Source organism: Eucalyptus grandis, chromosome 7 (genome assembly GCF_016545825.1).
Source record: "Eucalyptus grandis isolate ANBG69807.140 chromosome 7, ASM1654582v1, whole genome shotgun sequence".
NCBI lineage: Eukaryota > Viridiplantae > Streptophyta > Magnoliopsida > Myrtales > Myrtaceae > Eucalyptus > Eucalyptus grandis.
Window position 1 is genome coordinate 3,992,806 of NC_052618.1, and position 23,530 is coordinate 4,016,335.

Here is a 23,530-nt window from a genome sequence, read left to right on the forward strand (position 1 = left end):
TTTAGAGCGCAGCTGTGGAAATTAATGCAAGAGCCCATCAATCAATAAAGAAAAGTTATGAAGTTGTAGGTCTAGTCTAGTCTAATCTAATCTAATCTAATCTTACCCGACCTAGTGAAAATCAATATAGAAATTCAGTTGACAGTCTTTTGAATCCCAAGCACGCCCATTCATGGGTTGACAAACTTGACATTGGATTGAAGTCACGGAGGGATTCATATCAAACTCTTTCCTCCTATCCCTTTCTTTGGAAACGTATGAAATACGGCGAGCGGGCGAGGGCAGAATTGAAAGAAAGAGAAAGAAACTGGTGTGGAATTAAGATCATCTTATGCTCTCTAGATCGGAGGAAAAGGAGAGAATAAAGAAAAATGATGACTTTCCCTAGAATTTGGTGCAAAAAAGCCACAAACAATTTCAAATATTTTTGGGTCATTAAAATCGATAAATCTATTCATTGTGATACCTATAAAAAAACTGAATTTATATCCATTTCACAAATATACTCTTGATGTAATTGAAATAAAGAGTATATGTATATTACACATATGTAAACAAAAAAAAAAATTGAAGTTATTTGTGTAATTGTATCACAATAGGGAAATTTATAATTTTTTCTGACATAAAAAAGTTAAGGATATTTTTGTATAATGAGTATTATATCTGTTTCGCTGATTGATTAAACAAAGGCGAGAGAGACAATTATTGTAAAATTATTGTAGTCACAATCCTCTATCCAAAAATTACTAATCTAGAATCACTCCATCAAAACCCTAACCCTCCTTCTGAGTCTATCCGATCACCATTATGTAGGTGAAGGTTAAATTAATCATGAAACAAATGGACAGTTTGATATCCCTCGTTTCCTTCACTTCATCTTTCTTTTCTTTTCTTTTCTTTTTTTTTTTTTTTGAGTTAAACAGTTCCTCTTTCTATTTATGAAGTGAATTCTGATCATTAAACCTTATGAGGACCTATATAATGCAAATATATTGAATACTATGATGATTTTTTTGTCAAGAAAACAGCATTGTTGGATAATTGATAATACAAAATCATTGTTACGATGTTAATCCAATAATATGTGTGTCGATACATGGCACCATCTGAATTAAGTTATAGGGAGAGAGATTGAGGATTTTAAGACAATTGTTTTCTGCAATAAACCATTGAATCATAGGATGTCTAATTATACAAAATCGATGAAGTTTCTTGCTGCAAATTTAATTACAGAATCAATAATCAAATCAATTTGTTGCAGGCAAAATTGTCTCGCAGTCGAGAGAGTTGGCAAAGTCTTGCACATTTCTCAACAATAAAATGGAGATTTGATGATTATGCACACAAAAATTGCTAGAACAAGACCAAAACACCAAAAAGGTTGCTGTTGCAGGAGATGCTACTCTTGGTGTTGGTATCCTCTTCCCTGCTTTGAGCTGATCGAATATCAATTAAGCTATCATACTGTGGGTCTAGTTCTCATCTCTGTAACAAGTCCTCTAAATCTATAGTTGCTTGATCGGTTGCATAAATTATCATCTTTTTAATCTGTTTCACAAAGAGATCAGAGAAGGGTGAGAAACAGCTGAATCACCAAAAAGCAAAAGATGCCACGGCCAAACATATAAAGGTAATATTGTGTGTTGCCTCAAGTTTGTCCTCTTTGGCTTTATGATTCCTTGGAAGTTGTCTGAACTCCCCAGTGAAATGGAGGCACTGGTGGATATTTTTGGGAGAGACAAAGTCGGTGGCAACTTTTGTGCATGACTACATGAAGAATGATGATAGGGCCAACAATTTAGAGGACTTACAAATCAAGGTGACGGTACAGGTAAAAGAGGTAAAGAAATAATATATTTACCTTCAGATTTCTGACTTGGTGGGACATCCGGCGGGAATAAAAACTGCTTCGCCTAAGTGTTGTTCGGATGTCCATAGTTCAATTCCCACATATTTTCAAAAGTTATGTTACCATTGTATTAGAGGAAAAATTCATCAGTTTCAGCATATGCTAACCAAATTCCTCCTTCAACTTCTTATTGTGCTCCAAAGTAAGATAAAACGATTGGTCATGGATCGGATGAATGACCTGAGCATCAAGGGAGTATCAGATCCAAAAACGTAGCTTACATTTATGTGCCAACAACAAGAGCAACATGATTGTGCTGGGAAAAAATTCACCTCTTTAACTGGAGCATAGTATGTATGCCTGAATTCGTTATGGTGCTTGCGAAGATATGCCTCCAAATCGGGGATGTCCTCTCTCCAGAAAATGTCGCACAACGCACCGCTGCTTTGATTGATTTCTTGGTCGGAATAGAGATCATTTCTGCATTGGTCTTCTTCTTTTCCCCAGCATCCCCCACGGCCATTGAGGCCTTCAAGACCCCGATCTTGACATCCTGTTGCATCTAGATTAAGTTCTTCATGTGCTTGACATTGAAGTTCCTTCACATCCGGTGCTTTGTGCTTCTCTTTCAACGTTTTCACTGCAGATTGCTGCTCTTCACGTACGGACACCTCTGCTGTGTGGATAAGGATATTCACCTGCCAGGCGGGTAAAAGGGGGGGAAGTTGTTGGTTTTTTGATGTATCAGTACTGCTGTTTTTAGACTAAAGTTTCTCTGTTCTGTTTTTTATACTGTTCTAGTTTATCTTTCTCACTTAGTCAATTATGTTATGCAGTTGTTGTTGTGTTATTTAGGAAGTTAAGCACTTGTTCAGGTGCAGTTACAAGCTGAACGTGTGTGTGTGTGTGTGTGCAGTTATTTTTTTTTTTTGGTTTAAGTCGTGTTCTGTACTTGACTTTTTCATCAGAACTGCAGAAGACAGTTTCCATGCTCTGTTCTCTCTGTTTCCTCTGTTTTTTTCATCTTTCTTCCTCGATATCTATAGTTCTGGTTTTTTCTGCTTCTTTGCTGCTTTAATCAGAATCAACAGAAGTCAACACAACGCATGCAAGAGGTGTGTCTAATCATGACAAATAGTTATTTGCATGCCATCACCTCAGTCCTAATAAATGCAATGCATCTTCACAACTAAGCTGTGCCATCTACTGTTTTGTAGTACGTTATGATTTTGGTGGTTGCCGCTTGGAAATCTCCGTCATATCTGGAAAGATGCTATTACTGTACTGGACAATAGCAACAACTTTCACCTCTAGATCATGCTTATGGCAACACATTTTCTCTACTGTTTTGTCAAACGCTTTCATTCATGCTTTTCTTATAAATGTTCCATGCTTGGTAATAAACTCATGATGATAATGAAACATTCAGTGATTCACAGAGAGAGAATCGGAGATAGGAATTGTTGGGAATAACGGATCCCCGAAAAGCGGATTCGACACTAAATCGAATCCCTAAAGCAATGTGGAAGACGAAGCCCGGGAAAAAAAAACACGTATCACCGATTGTAAAGCACACCACGAATTCGAGCGTACTTTGTTAGCCATAGATTAGACACCAATGCCGAAAATCAAGGAAGAAATTCTGATCCAATGATGTCAATTCGCTTTGAAAGGGAAATGGCATCGCCTTAAGCGTACTGTTCTTTTGGAGGGAGAGAGAGAGAAACGTACGTGCGTTATTCCAATGGGTGTCTTCCTCTCTCTCTCTTTCTCCTTTTATACGTTCCCTTATCAACGGGCCCTAATTCCGTGGGCCGAGCTTTTAGGCCCAACATGGGCGGACGGGCCATAAGCCCATCACTAATAAAACCATCAGGAACTGGTGACCGAGGAACATCTTCGCCAGAAAGGATGCTCGCCTGAAGAGGATCCTGTTTGCATAACAGAAGGAGCAGAGTCGCCCATCGGTTTTCGGAGTGAGCAACGGAGAGTGCGTGAGGGGCTCAGCTGGTTTTTGGAGAGAGCAGTAGCAAAGTAGGGCTAGAGAGCGAGAACTAGAGAGAAGAAGTTCACCTGGGAGAGGCACACAGAGAGAGAGGGAGGAGAGAGAGACAGACAGACAGACAGACAGAGAAGCGGGGAGAAATGGTGCAGCGACTCACGTACGGGAAGCGGCACAGCTACGCCACCAAAGTCCAACCAGCACAGGGTTGTGTACTGGACCACGAAGAAGAAGAAAGCCAGAGGCTCCAAATGTCCCGTCAGCACTTGGCAACAGGATTCAAATGATTCCTCATCTGAGATCTGCTGAACACAATAGATCTCGATTATCAAGAAACCGACGTACTGTGAACCGTCGTCCATGACCCCGTATGCTCCGCCCGGTCACATTTTGGATCTGTCGATGTTGCTGGCTCCCGTCGTATCGCCAACCACCTCAGCGAATCTCAATCTTCTTGGTGTTTCTGCACCTTCCCCGGAGCCTTCATTGCTGAGACAAGTTGGTTCACGAAGTTTGCCACATCTGAACCATTTCCTTGCAGGAACAACGACACAAGCCCGGCAACTCTTAATTCTTTTGCCCGATCAGCAAGGTCGGCGCTTTTCCTCGTATTGACATGCGGCCCAGCGTTCGTTGACTGCACTATTTCACGATTGACAAGCAACCATCCAGCCGGGCATCCTTCCGATCCAGGTAAATCCCCTCGCTCAAGCCCTTTTCTGTTTTGTCCTAGCAACATGATATTACCGAATTGAATCATTTGATTTTCGAATGGATCAAGCGAAGTTGAGTTATGCCCATGACATTTCTGTGATAGTTTGGATTCTAATATGCCATGTTTGGACTAACGAATGTTGTAAATCTAAGTCTGAAGCTCGTGTCCTTCAATGCGTGCCATCTGTTCGACGTATTGTCCGAATGAAATATGTCATACTCAGGAACACCTAACTCTAATGGAAAGTTTCAAGTGAACCCCGATGATCTAAGACTGATTTGACACAAAATATGTTTATCCATGCATTTATACATAAAATTGCATCGAATCTCTCTCTGGAACACATCGTTTATATTGCACATCAGTCGCTCGATAAAATGCTTGAGAGAAGGCCGAAACTCATCCATTGTTGAATCTTAAGATCAATTTGCTTTCTGTATAGGTTGAATCTGGCCTTATATTAGTGTTTTTCTCTGTGTTTTTTACGCATTTGACAAAAAATTCATGCTCGAGTTCAACGCGTATATATATCCCCATGCCCGAAAGCTCTTCGTCAGAGACTTGCCCTCTCGCCGGCGAAGTTTGTGATTCAAAACCACCCTGTCAGTTTATCTCTTCACTTTGTTGTGTACGGTTGATTGGTTGCTTGTTAGAAAGGCTAGGATGGAATGGATTAGCTTCGGATGGGTATTTGTGGTCATGGTCGTGGTCGCCGGAATGAGTGGTCGGAGTTGGGGGGTGGGTTGCCGGTCGGAGTGGATGACCGGCGAAGAGGGTTGGTTTGGCGGCGATGTAGGCGCTGGCAGTCGCAGCCAGAGCAATGGCGGGGCGTCGAGGTGGGTGATCTTGGGTCGTTAAGTGCAGGGTGAAAGGAAAAGATTCGGGGAAGGAGGAGGAGCGCTTCTGGATGTTGAAGGAGGAGTGCAGGGAAGGAAGACGAAACAGGGAAAAGGACGAAACAAGGAAAAAGACAAAAGACAAAAAAAAAAAGAAGAAGGAAGAAATATAGAATATTCATTAGAATATAAAAAGAGAAAATTTTCGGTTTTTTTAATTCAGTCGAATCCGGGTCGACGAGTGGGGCCAACAGGTCGGATTGGGCATATCCAGTTCAAAACCGTTCCAAAAAATAATAATAATAATAATAAAATATTTAATTTAATATACAAGTAATTGGTTTACAATATGGAAGAAACCCATGTATACGTGATATTAGATATTGCTACTAATATATGAATAAAAATATATTTGATCTTATCTACTCTATATTTTTATGAATTATGAATTTAGATAGGGATTTCAATAGAAGTCTTTCCCTTTGGTGTGACTGTGAATTGAATGACAAAAGAGACGAGATCAATAAAAAGAATGAATAATTCAACTAATGGTTCAGAACAAAGAAACAAAAGAGCAAAAGTCAAATGGATTACAAAAATATCTTGTCAATAAGAACTAAAAAAGAGATATAAAGATAGTTCGGATGATTCAATAACATTATTTCATTACTTTAATTCGGATTTGTTAATTACTCCATCCAAGTGAATCTCACATATGAATAATTAAGTCATAATTCATTGGATGATTACATCATTAACTTTTTTTTTCTTTTTTTTGTGAGGAAATTATTATGAATCCACTGATTTTTGCTGCTTTTGTTATTGCTGTTGGTTTAGCTATCAGGTTTTCTTCTATTAGACCTAGAGTTAGGGGTAAGCATAGATCTAGGGTAGAACCGGACATCAAAGAAACGGAGAACCAAACCTACTCAGTTATCAATTCTACAGAGGGACGGGTAGGTTCTTGGTTCCAATTTTTAAGGAACCACTAGTTCTCGGTTCATATAGGAACTGGAACTGAGAATCAAAATCGGAACCGGGAACCGGAACTGAGAAATGAACCCGAACCAGCGACCGGAACCCGAGAACCGGGATTCAGGACCCCAGACCCTAAAACAGTATATCCTTTATTTGGCTTCATTCTTCCCCTTTTGTCATTCTCGTTCATCTTTATCGACAACAGACGAAATGCTTTTCTCGTTCACCTCTGTCAACAAGCGTAGCTTGTTTTTATTTTCACCGCAGCCTTGTTTTGCTGAGCGAAGAAATAGGACCCCGATGAGGCATGCAAGTCTGCATTTCGTACTGCGTAGCCGTTTTGCAAGAGGCTAGTTAAAGACTGTAGTGCTCTTGAGGACCATCATCGTTCGTGCACTGACTTAATGCATTTGTGGAACTGGGAAATGTTTTCAATTTTTGTCTTTTCCTTTCTTTGTTTCTAGCGGGTCTGCTCCCATGTCGATTCGGACGTGCAGGTGAGTATATATTTTAATGACCGAAACAGTTTGCTCCTTCCAGAAACTATCGCCCTTAATTTCGTGAAAGAAAATTAAGCTATGTTCTTACCTACAATGCTCTAGTGCTTTGCATTTTCTTTGTTGGATCTTGTGTCCTTGTAAGGTGTAGTTTAGTTGGAACGATTCAATTTTTCAGATAATAATTCTGTATAAGAACAATCAGTGCATAAAAAACCATAAAATTTCCTTAATACTATTTGGCAAATGCATATAACACTCATTTTTAGGTAATCGATGATAAAATCTTTGTTCATTTTTATTGTTGTGTTTATCTTTGTTTTGCTTAACTAAAAATTGAAAAAAAGAAGAAGAAGAAGAAGAAGAAAGAAACAAAGAATAATCGGGATGGGATTGGATAGGATAGGATATAAAATCCTGGGATTCTCATAACGCTATTCCTTAATTTATTTATTATTTATTATTTATTATATTTTTCCTCTTTTTTATATTATTTTCATTATTATTTCTTTTTTCCCTTTCATCATTTTTTAATAAAAAATTATCAAATAGTAAACTGTACTAACATATTTAAAATACAAAAATACCTAAAATATATAATAAATATAAATATTTAATTTATAGATTGAATTTTATTATAAAATAGAATTAAAAATTGAATATATAAATTATAATAAGATTAATTAAAAATAATTTTTTTATTATTTTTATTTTCTTAAATTATAATTCAAATATTATTTATATTGAAATATAATTTCAATTTTGTTAATTTAATAAGTTTGTTATTCAAGAAAATAACTTTTCTATTATGGACATTAGAAATCACCGTCCACCTTTATCCCACCTCCCATGGGATAATTTTATCCCGTCTATATCTCCCTTATATCCGACTTTATCCTATCTCGAGTGAGCACCAAACATAGGATAGGATAAATTATATCCTATCCCGAATTTTATCCCGACTACCAAACGCAGCCTTAGACCCTAGAACCAATCCCGAAACTTGTAACAAGGTTGGTTCCAAATTTCAGATTATATGGTAGGTTTCAAGTTTCAAGTAGAATTTAGAATTGCCTGAAGTTGGTCAAGGTACTATTGTGGGCCGAGCTATAGAAGGTTTCACAAGACAGCCCGAGGTGGAAGAAAAAATACAAGGTGCTTTAATGCTTAGTTTGGCTTTTATGGAGGCATCAACAATTTATGGATTGATTGTAGCATTAGTACTTTTATTTGCAAATCCATTTATGTAATATAATAAATATAAAAAATGCAATTTTTGTCTTTTTTTTTAATGACTGAACTTGCTTCTTCTTTTTCAAATTATATCGATATTTTACTTGTACAATTATTTATTTGTTGAGATCAGTCTTATTCTTACTAGGAATTTAGAATATTTTTTTATTCTATCTAGAAACAAGAAAATTAAATAAATAATAATTTAATATATTGAAATATATAATATTATTAGATAAATATATTAAATATATAGAATTAATAAATAAAAAAATTAAATTAAATAAAAAATAAATAGAAAACAATGTGAAGTGATGCAAAAAAAAAAAAGTATCTTCAAATTTTTTTTTTTTTTTTTAATTTTATCTATGAGAGGAGATTGTATGAAAAATTTAAGCGATTTTTTCGTTTCCTTGGGTCACTGGCAATTGACGGGGAGTTTTGGATTTAATGCCAATATTTTAGCAACAAATCTAATAAATCTAAGTGTAGTCCTTAGTGCTAGGGGTGTCCAAACCAAATCGAAACCAAACCGAATCGAAATTTCGTGCATTTTCGGTTTAATTTCAATTTTGATTCGGATAATAAAATAATAACCATTTTTTATATTAGTTCGGTTAGTTACGGTTGGGTTAAATAAACAGAACCGAGTTGAAAATTGTACACAATTTCTTTCCTTTTTCATCCCTCTCAAAATCGCAGTGAGAAATCCTAATTATACCAACACTCTTCATCTTCGTCTTGAAGGCACAGGGGCTAAGATCTCGCCAGTCCCTCTCTACTGACCACCTTCATCACTAGCCACTCTCGACGTTGACGCCGACACCTCCTAGCTCACCATCGCCCATTGAAAGCCATGCACACATTCCCGATGGCATATTATTTGAAGAAGCAGCCCCAAAGTCAATTTAGCAGGAGCTCGGCAATTTCGCATAAGACTAAGTAAATAAAATTCGAAATTCAAAAATTACTTCAAAGCACAAAAATAAATGCCAAAACCGGAAGGTCCCAACAAAGACGAACAACTGAAAGCGACAATGAAGATCAAATTTCTGTACAAAGCACCGAGGAAACACTCGAATGAATGGACTCAAAGGTAAAGAGAGAACTGCTAGTAAATTATACAAAATTGTCCGACGCTTCTAATGGAGTTTTCTGTTTTGCCTCCTTCCTCATCCTTTTTTAGCGCACTTTGTTCTTTATTCTATCCTTCACCCTTGTCCACTTCCAGTTCCTAGTCCTCCTCTTCTTCTTATCCAATCTTTTTTTAGGAATGTTTGTCAAATCTTCTGTAATCTCTGAGTTATCCTTGAAAGTGCAACTTTCCTTAAAGGTATCGAGTTTTATAAGCATAGGTTGACAATCATCGCATAGTCAAATAACATCTTTATCAGGAGCTTTTGGCATGGTTCTAAGGCAATACCGGAAAAGCTAGGTAAAAAGACGGTCATATTTCAAACAGTGATCATCTTTTACATAAACTGAACTTGCGGGCTCACAGATGTATCACGTAGTTCTATGCAAGTGTCGTTGCCTAAGAGTAAGTGATGTAATTATGAAGGATGTGAGGGCAAATTTACAGATGAATAACGTATATTTAATAGACATGACAATAGGTCAAAGTCTCATGAAAGCCATGGTTCCCACACATTGTAGGCAAACAGTGGCTTGCAAAAAATCCGAAAAAAAAAATTCTTCTAAAAATGGAAAATCTCAAAAAAGGACCCGAAGTAGTCATTTAGTCTCAAAATATGACTTGACTCACCTGCTGGTGAATTGATGCATTTCCGATGTGTATTCCGATAACCTAATCTAGGTATTTTCGTCCAAAAATTATTCTCCTTTTTGTTTTCCTTTTCCCCTGTTCATCTTCTCCATCGCCGAGCAGACCTCTAGTATCTTGCTGGTAAAGCAATTGCTGGCGAGATTGAGCCACTTCAGCTTCTTCAGCCCCGCCACCTCTTGCAGCGGCGGCCCCGTGAACTTGTTGTTGCCCAAGTCAAGTTCTTCGAGCTAGGTTATCGCCCGCGGGACTTTGCTAGGGAAGATCCTAGAGAGGTTGAGGAATCAGAGGGAGGTGGGGTAGCTGAGCTATGGCAGGAGTGTCTCGGTGAGGTTGTCAGTGGCGAGCGTGAGGTTAACAAGGTCATGGAGAAGGCCGATTTTCGGGTGGGATGTAGCCCAAGATGCTGACGAGGTGATGTTGTGAGAGATGACCCACAAGCCAACATCACACGTGACTCCGGTGAATGAGCAATGTGGAAAGGGTGGCGGCAAGGAGGAGGAGGAGGAGTCAACCCAGTTGCCGATGGCAATGGAGGGAGGCCCGACCATGGCGGTTTTGAGCTTCAGGAGCACGTCCAGGTCGCTCTGTGCGAGGGAAGCGAAGATGAAGAGGAGGAAGAAGAAGAAGAAGACGCAATTACTTCTAATGTTCTTGATTTGGGCACTGCCTATCTTCAACATCAATGAAGAAGACAATGAACATGAAATCCATTGGTAGATCAAGAAGAAGATGAACAAGAGAAGGAAAATGAAAGGAGTATTGTTTTTTGGACAAAAATACCCTAGAATAGGTCGCCAGAATATGCATTGAAAATGCATCAGTTCGCCGGCCAGCAAGTGAGGTCATTTTTTGAGACTAAATGACTACTTTGAGGCCTTATTTGTTATGACTCCACTTTAGGTTATCTTTTGGAAAAATGAGGCCACTTTGGGTCCTTATTTGAAATTTTCCCTTCTAAAAATTATCCTTTGGTGAAACGAACAGGGCCAATGTGATAGGAAGTTACGTTCAATATGGGTTTAGTATTAATGGGCTAGATCTGGTTTTAGTAAGTATAGGTTTTGATTAGTTTCTAAGGGGGGAAATTTGGTTTAATTCTATGATTTGAGCCTAGTTTGAATTTTGATTGAAAAATCCCATTTCAACCGGCCCATATTCACCTGCCACGCGGGTAAAGAGGGAGGGAAGTCAACCCAACGCATGCAAGTGGTGTGTTTGATCATGACAAATATCTATTTGCATGCCATCACCTCATTCCTAATAAATGCAATGTATCTTCACATCTAAGCTGTGCCATCTACTGCCTAACCACTATAGTACGTTCTAATTTTGGTGGACGGTGCTTGGAATTTTCCTTCATATCTGGAAAGAAGGGATTACTGTACTGGACAATATCAACAACTTTCACCTCTCAATCATGCTTATGGCAACACAATTTCTCTGCTGTTTTGTCGAGCACTTTCATTCATGCTTTTCTTATACATGTTTCATGCTTGGTAACAAAGTCATGATGATAATGAAACATTCAGTGATTCATGCAACACTTTTTGAAGAAGGCGCACCGCATCTGACATATCGCATTGAATCTTGGTCACAGAGTACCTCTTCCTAGCTCTTCTGCAAAACCATAGGCAATATAGGTCTTCGGTCCCATGTCTGGCTTCAAGACACTTGGTGGTAACTTTGTAGCCAGGTTGAGGAAGCCAGATCGAGGGTTGGTATAGGCATGAAATGGCAGTGCAGCTATGAACTCCTCACAATGGCGTGGCAAAAGATCCTAAAACTTGTCTGAAGGAGGCCAGTCCTTTAGCTTTAGCACCTGAGGCCAAAAGTTAGAACACATTCGCCCCTTTGAGTAGCCTTTGAAGAATTTGTGGGTGCTAATGTCCACCTGAAAGTTCAATCAACTGCCATAAACAAAACGTTCTAGGTATGATCAAAGATGATCTTAAATGCATGGAAAAGAAAACAACAAGTTTCCAGATAGATTGTAGAAAAAGATGATATGATTGTCAATATTTTCAGTTGACACATTTATGGTGAGTACTTACTAAATTTTCCTAAAACATTTTCTCCCAATATCTCTTGCACTTATAAGAATCCCGAGTACATGGACAAGTAATTTTGTCCTTACATGTTATTTGAAAAACTAAAGCTGGCATAATGATATTTACTTGGCAAGCAGCTAGGCAGTCAATGGCATTGACTTTGGATTTTGAACTAGATGCTGAATCCTTATTTTCACATAATGCACGCTGCATTACCATGGGTTCCCAGCTCAAACCAGGGGTCCACTCTAAAACATTTTGAACTACGACAGGTTCAACTTTAATCCAGTGACTTCGGAAGCATAGAAGTTTCTCTTGGCAGAAGTACAACCCAAGTGCCATAACTTGGCACGGAGGAACACTTAAGTGCCATAACTTTAAAATGGTACACTTGAGTGCCATTTTTAAAGTTAAATAGGTAACTTAAGTGCCACTCCGGTGAAAATCCGGTCAAACGGCTGACGTGGCGACTTTCCGGTGAGTTTGGTCCAAAACGGCATCGTTTTGCACGCTGACGTGGCGGAGAAAATGCAAAAACGACGCCGTTTCGTGTCTACGTGTAAATAATAATATAAAAATTAATTAATTTAGATTTAAAATATTCAAAAATTTAAAAAAAAATTTAAAATTTTAAAAATTTTAAAAAATTAAGAAAATTTTTTTTTTTAAAAAAAAAAGGGGAGGGGGAGGTTGAAGGGGTAGGCGAGGGCTGAGCCCTCGCCACCGCCGCCTCCCCGTGTCGCCGGGAAGGACCAGCGATGGAGGGGGAGGGTCGGCTAGGGTCGCCAACCCCGGCCGACCGACAACAAGGGCTGCGAGCCCTCGTCGGATCGTGGCAGGGCTGACGGGCCCTCGCTACCGGTCCCTGTCCGGGGGCCGGCGAGGCCGGCCGACCCTCCCCACTCCGTCGCCGGCCCTTCCGGAGGGCGGCGGGGAGGCGGCGAGGGCCCGCGAGCCCTCGTCGAATGCAGGGTGAGGGCCGTGACCCTCGCCCTAGATCTAGGCGTAGGCCGCGACCCTCGCCCGGATCCGGCGAGGGCTCGCGGGCCCTCACTTGCCTCCTCGCCGTCGCCGGGAAGGGCCGGCAATGGAGTGGGGAGGGTCGGCCGGTGGCAAGGGCTCATAGCCCTCCCCGTCGGTCGGCCGGGGGCCGGCGACCTCGGCCGACCCTCCCCCCTCCGTCGCCGGCCCTTCCCGGTGACGGCGGGGAGGCGGCGGCGGCAAGGGCTCGATCCTCGGCCGCCCCTTCGACCTCCCCCTCCCCTTTTTTTTTTTTTATTAATTTTTAAAAAAATTTTTTCTTAATTTTTTAAAAAATTTAAAATTTTCTTAATTTTTAAATTTTTAAATTTTCTTAATTTTTAAATTTTTTAAATTTTTCTTAATTTTTAAATTTTTAAATTTTTCTTAATTTTTTTAATTTTTTGAATATTTTAAATAAAATCAATTTTAAATCTAATTTAATTAATTTTCATATTATTATTTACACGTAGACGCAAAACGGCGTCGTTTTTGCATTTTCTTCGCCACGTTAGCGTGCAAAACGATGCCGTTTTGAACCAAACTTGCCGGAAAATCACTTAAGTGTCCCATTTTATTCCGATATTGGCACTCAAGTGTACCATTTTAAAGTTATGGCACTTGGCACTCCAGGTGTCCCAACCTCAGCTTCACTTCATCCAATACTGCACCTGATGCTGGACAATATAAGTAATCGTTAGCGGAGTTTCTGCATGCGGCTTTTTTTGGCATCTTATCCCCAGTTTCAGAGCAATCATGCTTCTGAGTGGTATGTTCGAATTTGCCAAATTTCAGCAAGTTTCTTGCTAGCAACTCAAGCCTTCTTATCCAATATTTAGCATGCATGCACTAAAGCTCTAATTTATGATTACCACATCCACCCATCTCACTCCGAGTGCAATTGACGCTCCCGTCCATGTTAGCTTTCCATTCAATGGATTGAGCAACATGACTTTGAGAAGTTTCCATCTGTGGCACCGGATCCATGTCATGAATTGCCACAGGCTCTCCACTATGAACATAGTCGTTGCCTTTGTTCTTGTACTGAAACTTCACCTCAGCATGAGAAGGAACTTTCCCGTGACGAATTTCTTGGCAGCAATCAAGACAAAGTTCAAAATGGCACTATGGACAGCTGTTGACACCTAAATTTTGATTAGGTTATTAATTAGGTCTTATTTTCTTTTATTTTTCCTTTTTCGGATAATAAACAAAACAAATGACAAAAATAACAAAAAAAAAATAAAAACAAAAGAAAAAAAAAATTGGTTGCCCATCGGGGCTGGGCCTTTGCGCCTAGCCCCACTCCTTTTTCTCTCCCCTTCGCGGGCCCAAGCCCAACTTTTTGTCCCCAAAGCCCGGCCCCCTTCTCCTCTTCTTCTTCCTTCTTCTCTCTTCTTCCCCCTACACCTCTGCAACTCATGCGCTCGAAGACAACCTACGGCCGAGGAGGGTAGGCCGACGTCGGCCGGAGATGACAAATCTCAGGCACCATTAATGGTTGCCTTCAATGCCGAGCACGCTTCGTTGGATAAGTGTGGATGGGACGCCAGTTCGACCAGCAAAGGCCGTTCGATGCGCGAAGACCGGCGGTCGAAGCTTTGTGGACCGGCCGCCCCCCTCGCTTATAAATAGCAGGCCACAAGCTCCATCGAGGGATACGGCGAACTCGGAGACTTTCCCTTGAGAGACTTCAGGGGAGATTCAAAGAGCAAGCGCGCGAGAGAAATCTGGTCGCGAACTCGAACGACCTCCCTCTGAGAGACTTCAAGGGAGGCCAACGACAAGCGAACCCGGAGAGAGAGGGTCGAATTGGGTAAGAAGCAGGGGTCAAGATCCAAGTCTGAAGATCTAGGGGCGAGAAGGCCAAATCTGGGAGTCAAGTGCCCTCCATCGCCGCTGCCGGTTGCATCGTCGTCGCCATCCGCTTTCACCCCCGCGCCATCGCCAATCGATCGTTGCTGCTCGCCATCCACCACAGCCCCGACGCCGTCGCTGCCTTGTCACCGCCACTGTTCGCCACCTCGTTACAGATAGGTAACAGAAGCCGTCACCACCACCGGTCGTCTCGTCGCCGTCGCGTCACCCCCCCTTTCGAACCATGCCACCACTGAAATCCCCATCACAGACTCGTTGTCGCTCATCCTCGCTGTCCTCATAAACAGATTGGCATCATCATCTCCACCATCGTCGCTGTCGTCTCCACCGTCATCGTTGTCAAGCCCATCGTCTCCGCGGTAGCCGCCGTCCGCCCGGTGACGCCACAATCCCTCTTATCAGCACTGGGAGGGAGCAAGGGGTAGAGGAGGCCGGGAACCGGGTCGATTTGTGGGTCTATCGCGACCCGGTTTCCCTGTTTCCAAGTAGGGTTTCCCCGAGCCGGGTTGTGCGCGTGGGCTGGGTAGTTTCGGGCTGAGGTTTTTATAAAAGTGGGCCTATTTTGGTTTTGGGCCTGGAGTTTTTTTTTAATAAAATAAAATAAAATAACGAGTCGGGCTGCGTGCGGCCCGTCTACATTTTGGGTCGTTTGCCGGGTCGGACCCAACCCGCAGATCGACCCGGTTGGCTTTTATATTATTTTATATAATATTTTCATTTAAAAAATCAAATATAATTTATTTTCGAAAAATATTAAAAAATATTTTAATTTCCAGAAAAACGAAAAATATTTAAAAAAATGTTAAAAAAATGTTTTATTTTCCGAAAAAATAAAAAATCATATTTTCCAAAAAATGCCAAAAATCCAAAAAAAAAAAAAAAAATTCATAAAAAAGCCCAAAAAATTCATAAAAAGCCAAAAAGACTTTATTTTCTAAAAATACCGAAAATCCAAAAATCCCTTTTATGTCCAAAAAATGAGAAAAAGACCTAAAAAATGTTTTTCCTCCCCAGATTGCATGGAAAATCCCTCGAATGTCCAAAAAACCCCAAGGTTTAAACAAGATTAGGTACCGAAAGGGCATTAGTGATTAACTAGTGTAATCAAGTCCCCGATCCTAATTTCTTTGGTTGCGCAGTAGTGAGTATTTCTCCCAATACTTCACTTGGGTTTCTAATCAACCAACCCCAAATCAATTAGTGGCGACACCATTTTAAAAATTGATTTACAAGTTAAAAACTCAAACTATTAAAGTCGTGAATTGGTGGACTTAGGAGAGTCCGGGCATAACTAGTTTTAGCCGAGCCATTAGCCTCCTTAGGTGCCCATACCCGATTGCGGGCGCCAAAAAAAAAGAGGTCGGGATAACTTGGCGACTCCACTGGGGACATTTGAGGACTTAGGCCATTCTATCCTGTTTAAACACTTTACTGACTTGTTTTTGTTTTTTTTATGCAGGTCAGTAGCTTAGAAGTTTTTTAAAATTTTGCTTAAAATAGATTGTCCTGTGATTATAAACTATTATGCATGCTTTACTGTTTTAAACACTACACATGGCACACACAACCCAGCCGCTAGACCTAGGCTGCCATAGGATTTCTAGGGTGGCATTAAGAAAGATACGGCTTCGGATGCGAGACTGCGTCATGAGGTTGCCTTTCTTTTCCCGAATTTCTTTAGCCGAGGTTAAGAGGGTATGCTGCTAACGCGAGACTGCGATGGGTGGATACCTTTTTAATTTTAACAAACCTTCTCAGTTAGAAATCGAGCCACACGTCCCATGCGCATGTCTTTGTGCTTGCCATTTTTCTTTAAAAAGCAAAAGTAATTTCTTTACTTTTACTTAGTTTTTTTTATTGGCCCATGGCAATTTAGGGTAGGTTTTTCAAGTCCCAATTTATATGCGATGAGAGAAGACAATATCCAGTGTATTCCCACTCCCAAAACGGAGCTCTTGATGGTGGGGTCAATTGAACCAGTTTTTCCAGGAGCATCATCACTGGAAAGTCTCTTGAGAATCTCTTGAGAATCGACTTGTTAGACCACTAACAGGCATTGACCCGTTGCGTGGGTTAACATGACTTTTAAGAACTGAAGTTCATGTTGTGAGGCAAACTCTTGAAAGCAACCATAATACCTACCCACTAGCATTTTTGATTGCCTGTTTTGAAAATTAACCTATGACCCAAAAAATTGAAATTTTCCTTCTAACCTTTTTCGGGTTTATCATTTTTCCCCATCAAAGAAACACCATAAGTCCCTCAATGGCATGGGTGGTTGATCAGGTCTTAAGAGGGCAAAATTGTGTCAGCATGATTTTAGCCGAAATGTTCTTGTCTCTTAATTGTTTTAAAGAAAAAATGGAAAAAATCATGCAGGCCTCCACGGAAATTTTGCAGGTTTGGTTCTTTTCTCACCTAAGCGAATTTCGATGCCTCATGCAATCTTCCGAAAATGATTTTGAAAATCCATTACAGAAATTTGTGATCCTATAACCGTATATTCCCAACCAAAGCTGTTTTAATTGGATAAATTTCTTAAGAGACCTCGCTCCTGAGACATCCCAATGGTGTGTTGGTTGGTTTCATGAAAAGAGAGCTCGCTTTGCTTACAGACATAGCCATCCAATTCCATTGCTCGGTCTCATCGGCGGAACCCCTTATTACCCATATAGAGTGGCCCGACAGTATGGAGCCCTTCAGGAGATCCCACCGCTTTCCAGGAGAAAAAAACATCTACTCCATTTTACCCATCAAAGCCGTGACTATGTATTCGAGATTGCCATTATCGAGAAAACTTGGAGCAAGTGCCATCACAAAAGAATCGTGGTTCCTGAAAGGCTTGAGGGACAGGAAAAAGCCCACCATGTCTCTGAGTCCTACATCAACAACCATCGTATTCCAACAAAGTTGAAGCCATTGGTTCCTCACCCAATTAGTGAGATCAGTCAGCACGAGCAAACAAAGCTTATGGAAAGGAATTTGGGAATGGGCTGGATACTCGCCTCAGAGCCGGTCCAAGAAAGCAAACACCTTTGCAAGAACAAGGCTCCCCATCGCATATAAAATAGCAGTCATGTGCCCCCTAGTGATAATATCATGAAAGTTTTGTCCCATTGTTTATGGACTTTTGTTTAATATCTAGTATTTCTTTCTGTCATTTTAATTTCAACTTTGAGATGTCAGAAGTCTGCAATCTATAAAATCCCCTTTTGATAAATAAAAAACAATTAGACCATTTCCATGGGTTAATCTTTGTTTACTTTTGTGCTCATTCATTATTCTCGCAACAACAGGTAATTATGAATCGCGAACTATCAACCAGCTACGAATGGCCTCACGTGATAGGGCCCAATTAGAATGATGTACAAAATCGCCTTGCCAACATTGAATACGGCGTAGAACAAATGTCCATTGTCCTTCGACAACTCTTGAGACAAATGGAATCCACTCAAGCCGAGCCCAAATTCGTAGCTGCTTTAAGCACCATCACGACACCCGCGAATTTGCCGGAGAATAACCAACACCATAGATAGTTTGGAAAGCTCATGAAAAAGTTAAACCAACTGCAGGGGCAGAATACCATGGACCTGTCCAATTACGCCGACATTGAGATCCCTGAAAAACTCAAAGCACTTGAATGCGAAAGGTATGCTGATACCTCCCACCCAGAGACCTACTAGCAGGCCTACCTGGTCCGAAGGATGATCCCATTGTACCAATCAAGCTTGACTGGCCCCGCCTTGTGATGGTACATTGTCAGGAAGATTAGTCCCCTTAAGACTTGGGGGAAACTAATTCATGTTTTCCACCAAGAATATGATTTTGATATCATCCATAACAACGCCTTGCCCTACGAAGAGCCAATTATCGCAGAACACGATGAGCCGTTAGTTGTTAAGATAGGAGAGAAGCGTGTCAATGAAACCTTGCATAATAAATGGGCAGCTGAGCAACATCCTGTTACTAGAAAATTCCCCATTAAGAAAGGCAAGGAGCCTTTGTACGAGATCATAGACTCAGAGCCTATTCAAGAATGGGGCACGACTGAGCAACTCCCCAAGTTTACTCCAAGAGCTAGGGTCCAAAGAGTACCAACCCTTATCAACCTGGAAAGTGAATCAAACAGTGAAACTCTAATCGAGCTGGCAAAACGAAAGGCCTTATTTAAAAGGTCTAGACCAGAAGCCAAGAAAAGAAAGCCTAAGCAAATTAATTCGGCATCTGCCGACGAGCCACCGCACCAAAGCTTCGAGCATTCCCAAGAATACAGATTTGAAGGCTACCATCCCCTAGAGTACAACCTTGAAGACTTCCCGTCCTTAGAATACAATCCCAAGGACTTCCAGCGTTATTTCGACAATGAAATTGACGATTCATCGTATAACTGTTTCCTACTCTCACTCGGGGATGAAGGCCCATCAGAAGAGGAAATATACATCTTTATCCGCTACGATCCTAATGAAGTATTAAGCCTATCACCTGACCATGAAAATGGCTTAAATGCCTCATCCTCATTTGGTGATTTTGACCCAAAATAAAGCAATGGGATAATCCCGACAGAGTCCAGCTTCCCTGAAATAGAAAAATTCACCACTACAATGAATATGTAGTAGGAAAACCAGTGGCCTAACCAAGACATACCAGGCTCGTCTTGCCTTCATAGGATCATGACCCCCATAGAAATGTGGATACCCAATCTCCGTAAGTATAATAGCACGACTTGCCCCGTGGCCCACTTGCAATACCTTCATGTTGAAATGAGTCGGTACTATGGCCCGATGTCATTCACAACTCAGGCCTTCCAAGAAAGTCTTACAATGTCTGCATTGCAATGGTTCGTCATAATAGATATCAGCCTCATGAGAGATTGGAATGAGCTGTCTTCCACATTCTTGCATCAGTACTAGCACCAGATTGGAGCTGAACTGTCTTGCGAGAACTTGGTTCACTTTAGAAGAAGACCAATGGAGGATTTTCGAGCATATGCAAGGAGGTGGGAAGCTTTTATGATGCAAACCTACCCTCAACTAGCCGAAGAAGAAATGATAAAACTATTCATAGGGGGTTTACCCCGCAAGCATCGCTGTTCGTTGCATGGGTTGCATTTCCGTAGCTTCAATGAAGTGGTCCTCTCATGCGAATACTTTGAGTCTACTAGAGGCGAGGAACTCAAAGGCGCTTGATTTCAAAATCAACACTATCAAAGTGCTCATTTTCATAGGAGTTTTCATGGGTGTTGCTTGTTTTTATAATTTCATGTTTCTTATCCTGTCCAGTGAGCTACTGTTGTATTTTCCATTCCAGTAATCTAATGTATAGTTCTAATATTTTGTTTTGAAAGCATGAGGCGGTATCCCAAACCAGCCTGGTGATGCTATCCAACCATGAAAAGAAAATATCATCGAAGGAGAATACTGAGGGCTGGGCTTCCTCATGCTTTTTTTCCCTCCAAAGATATATACTTGTGAAAATAAAAAATATTTCATTACCAAAAGCTTTTGAACAAGATGATAAATTTAATCATATTTGTCTTTCTGACTTACTCACTTTGTGTCTCAAAATATCATCACCATCCCCATTGACTTAGTGTGATAGGGGCATTTGAAGCTGGCCCATCATGTGAACTCTCCGAATTCAAAGACACTCTTCTAGCAAGGCAGCGGGGCAAACAGAAAAGACCATCCCACTTCAAAGAAGGTAAGTTTTATTCTCTGAATATAATTTTGTAAATGATGTCCTCTCTATTCTATTTACAGGAAACGAAAGATAGGACGTAATAGGTATATGCATACGGTTGAAATCAAGCCGTCCCCAAGAGCTTTATACACTCCACCTTACTCCTGCCCAACTCCTTCTCAAGTCGGAGCAATATCTTTTCCCCACAACGTGCCTGAGCAACTAAATGCTACGGTTTCATCAATGGGATTTCCGGCTTTGACAAGCCAAGAAGCACAGAAAAGGAATTTCTTCTCTTCCTTTGAATTGACCACTGTCAACAAGGAGAAAATCTAGACAGTTGAGACAGTCACTACCCCCTTATTTCAAATGATGACTAAGAGCTTAAAAACCTCACTTCGTGCTCCAGACGCATGCTCTCCCAAGAAGTAATTGCCATAAGAGAATTGGAGATTTTGATTGTCCATCTCAGATTCCATAAAAGCTTGAGGTATATGACTTTGCCCAATGGCCATATAGTCAAAGACAAAAGAAAAATTCCACAGAAGGAAGGCATTGAAGATAAATCGACAACCATCAATCATGCATACATGGCCATGAGTGAGGAAGGCCAATCGAAAGACGAAAAGGCTGTCATTGACATTCAAATATCCCTAGGAGTCAACAAATATAAACTTTGAGGAAGAGTAATTTGGTATCGTTTCCAATACTCCCAATATATGAACTCACTTTTGCATATTTTCTCCTATTGACAAGAACCATAGGATTCAAGAAACAAGCTTAATTGTTAATTTGGGCAAATCAAATGATCCATATCGATTTACCTAACTTGATATGAAAGGACGTGTCGTCCAGGAGCCGGTTTGATTAAATAAAAAAGAAGCGCCCTACGGACACCATCGGCGCCTCTAGCCGAGTGGTATCCAAGAAGAAGCAAAACGGTCGGAAGTCGGGGGTTCGAATCCCCGACGTGGCAGTTAGCCGCTTGGTAAGGAAAAAAATTGCTTCTCTTGCACCTGCAAATTACGAGAGAGCATATGACCTAACGAAGCAAAAGACATAGGACTTCGTGTCCCACTTGCACTTTAGGTCCATCCAATCCAGTGAAGGGTAATGTTGTATCGCTTCCAAGTTATTCAACTCTTGAAAGAGTTTCTGACTAACATGATCCCTTTTATCTGTTGTAGGATCACTTGACCGTAAAAAATGCGTATAACAAATCAAGGAAAGACGTGTAAAACACTGATAAGCTCTCCTAAGCGAAATGGCATCCTGAGGGCAAAAGCAGAGATGCCCGATTAGATCGCCAACCCCGGCTGATCCTTCATGTGTCATATCCCTAATCAATAGGGGCAATCATCGACACCCATTTGCGAATAACCCTTTTGATGTTCAAAATTTAACATATTTGGAAACACCATTATGTTAACTCCTAAAGTTGTCAATAGGGTATTTTTTAAGTCAAAATCATTCACTTGTTTTGAAGAGTTCAAACTTCATCATAATCAAAATGTTGCATGTCGTTTCCAGATGAATTATGCATGATGATTTTGTCTGTCTAAGTCACTAATTCCACTAAGGATTATTAGAATAGACAGCTAAGTGAAGAATACAAGATTGATTAAGCATGCTGGATGAGGTACGTTAGAATGATGACAGGCAAGCTATATCCTACGCACAGTCCCCCATCTATACACTTGTGAGATGAGTGCAGAAGAATCCATGACTGTAGGGTAAAGAGTTCTCTTGCGATTGGTATGATAACCAAAATAGTGAGAGGCATTCCATCGTTCACCCCCATTGAGCCCCATACATTGGTGAAATTTCTGTCCTACCCCCGTCAAGAACCACCCCACACTGAGGTAGATCGAAGGCGAAGCAGCATCACAAGGTGAGGAGAGAGATAGAAATTTTCTTGCTCGCACTTGCATCAATCTTCGGGTGTCTTTATTGCATATGAACACTCGCGTTAATTTAAGTGCCTTAGAATGACGAAGAGCAATTCCTTCTCTATGCACTTGTATCCATTGTACAACTCAATTGAGTCTGTAAATTCAACCTCACATGGAGGCAAAGCATAAGTTATTACCTTTTAAGCAATATAGCCTAGAGCACCTACTGAAGATGAAGACTCAAAAGTCTAATAACGGTGTTTCGATTGAACTTGCCTAGATTAGTTCCTCAAGCAACAAAACCGAAAAAAACAGGGACATAAAAAAGCAGTGTACCTGGTAAAAGCAAGGTCAATGCTCATAAATGAAAAACCGGAATAAAAAATAAGGGCATGAAAAAAGCAGTGTGCCTGGTAAAAGCAAGGCCAATGCCCCCCAGTCACAAATATTCCAAAGAGAAGTTGCTGTAGTGGTTCGATTGATAGAGCCTCCATCTAACAGTGAGAAGAAAGGCCAGTGACAAATGCCAAGGCAATCACCAGCTCTACATTAGTCAAAGTCTATGTTGCATCCCATTGTAAAAGTCTCTTCAGACTAGGGTGCTTCAATTAACGTAGGATTTCATATGTCTATAAACATCGCTCGAAGATGTACGAACAAGATTACTCTATCTCTTTTCGTAGGATTCTTGACTTGCAAACCCAAAGATGATTGTGCGTCACTTCATTCATGAGCCTTGACCTCGACGGTCTCATTTGATGAGCCGTTGACCAAGTCTTCATCACAATTTCAACAAAGACCTCTCACATTGGTAAAGTTGTACCACTTGCGAGAATATTCAGACCCCTGTTGACATGATGACAGTGAGATAGTGTGGTCTTTATAAATCCTGCATCAATGGTCAGGATAGCATTTTCCATGAGAGTGAGCGAAAATTCCTTTCAGACTGAAAGTCGCTCATCTGGCCTGCTCAAGACATCTACATTCTGAATAAAGGTTGTCTTTCAAAATCTTCTCCAGTGGAATTCGAATAATACAAAGTGGACAAAGTTGTCATGCATGAATCACATTTAAATTCATGAATTTACAACATATACAATCATGTGTGCATATTGTG

The 23,530-nt window shown here is 40.6% G+C and overlaps 1 pseudogene; it reads right to left on the bottom strand.

Moving 5' to 3' along the window:
- Positions 1 to 1,430: 1,430 nt before the first annotated feature.
- Positions 1,431 to 17,737, bottom strand: LOC104429163 (annotated as a pseudogene).
- Positions 17,738 to 23,530: the final 5,793 nt, after the last annotated feature.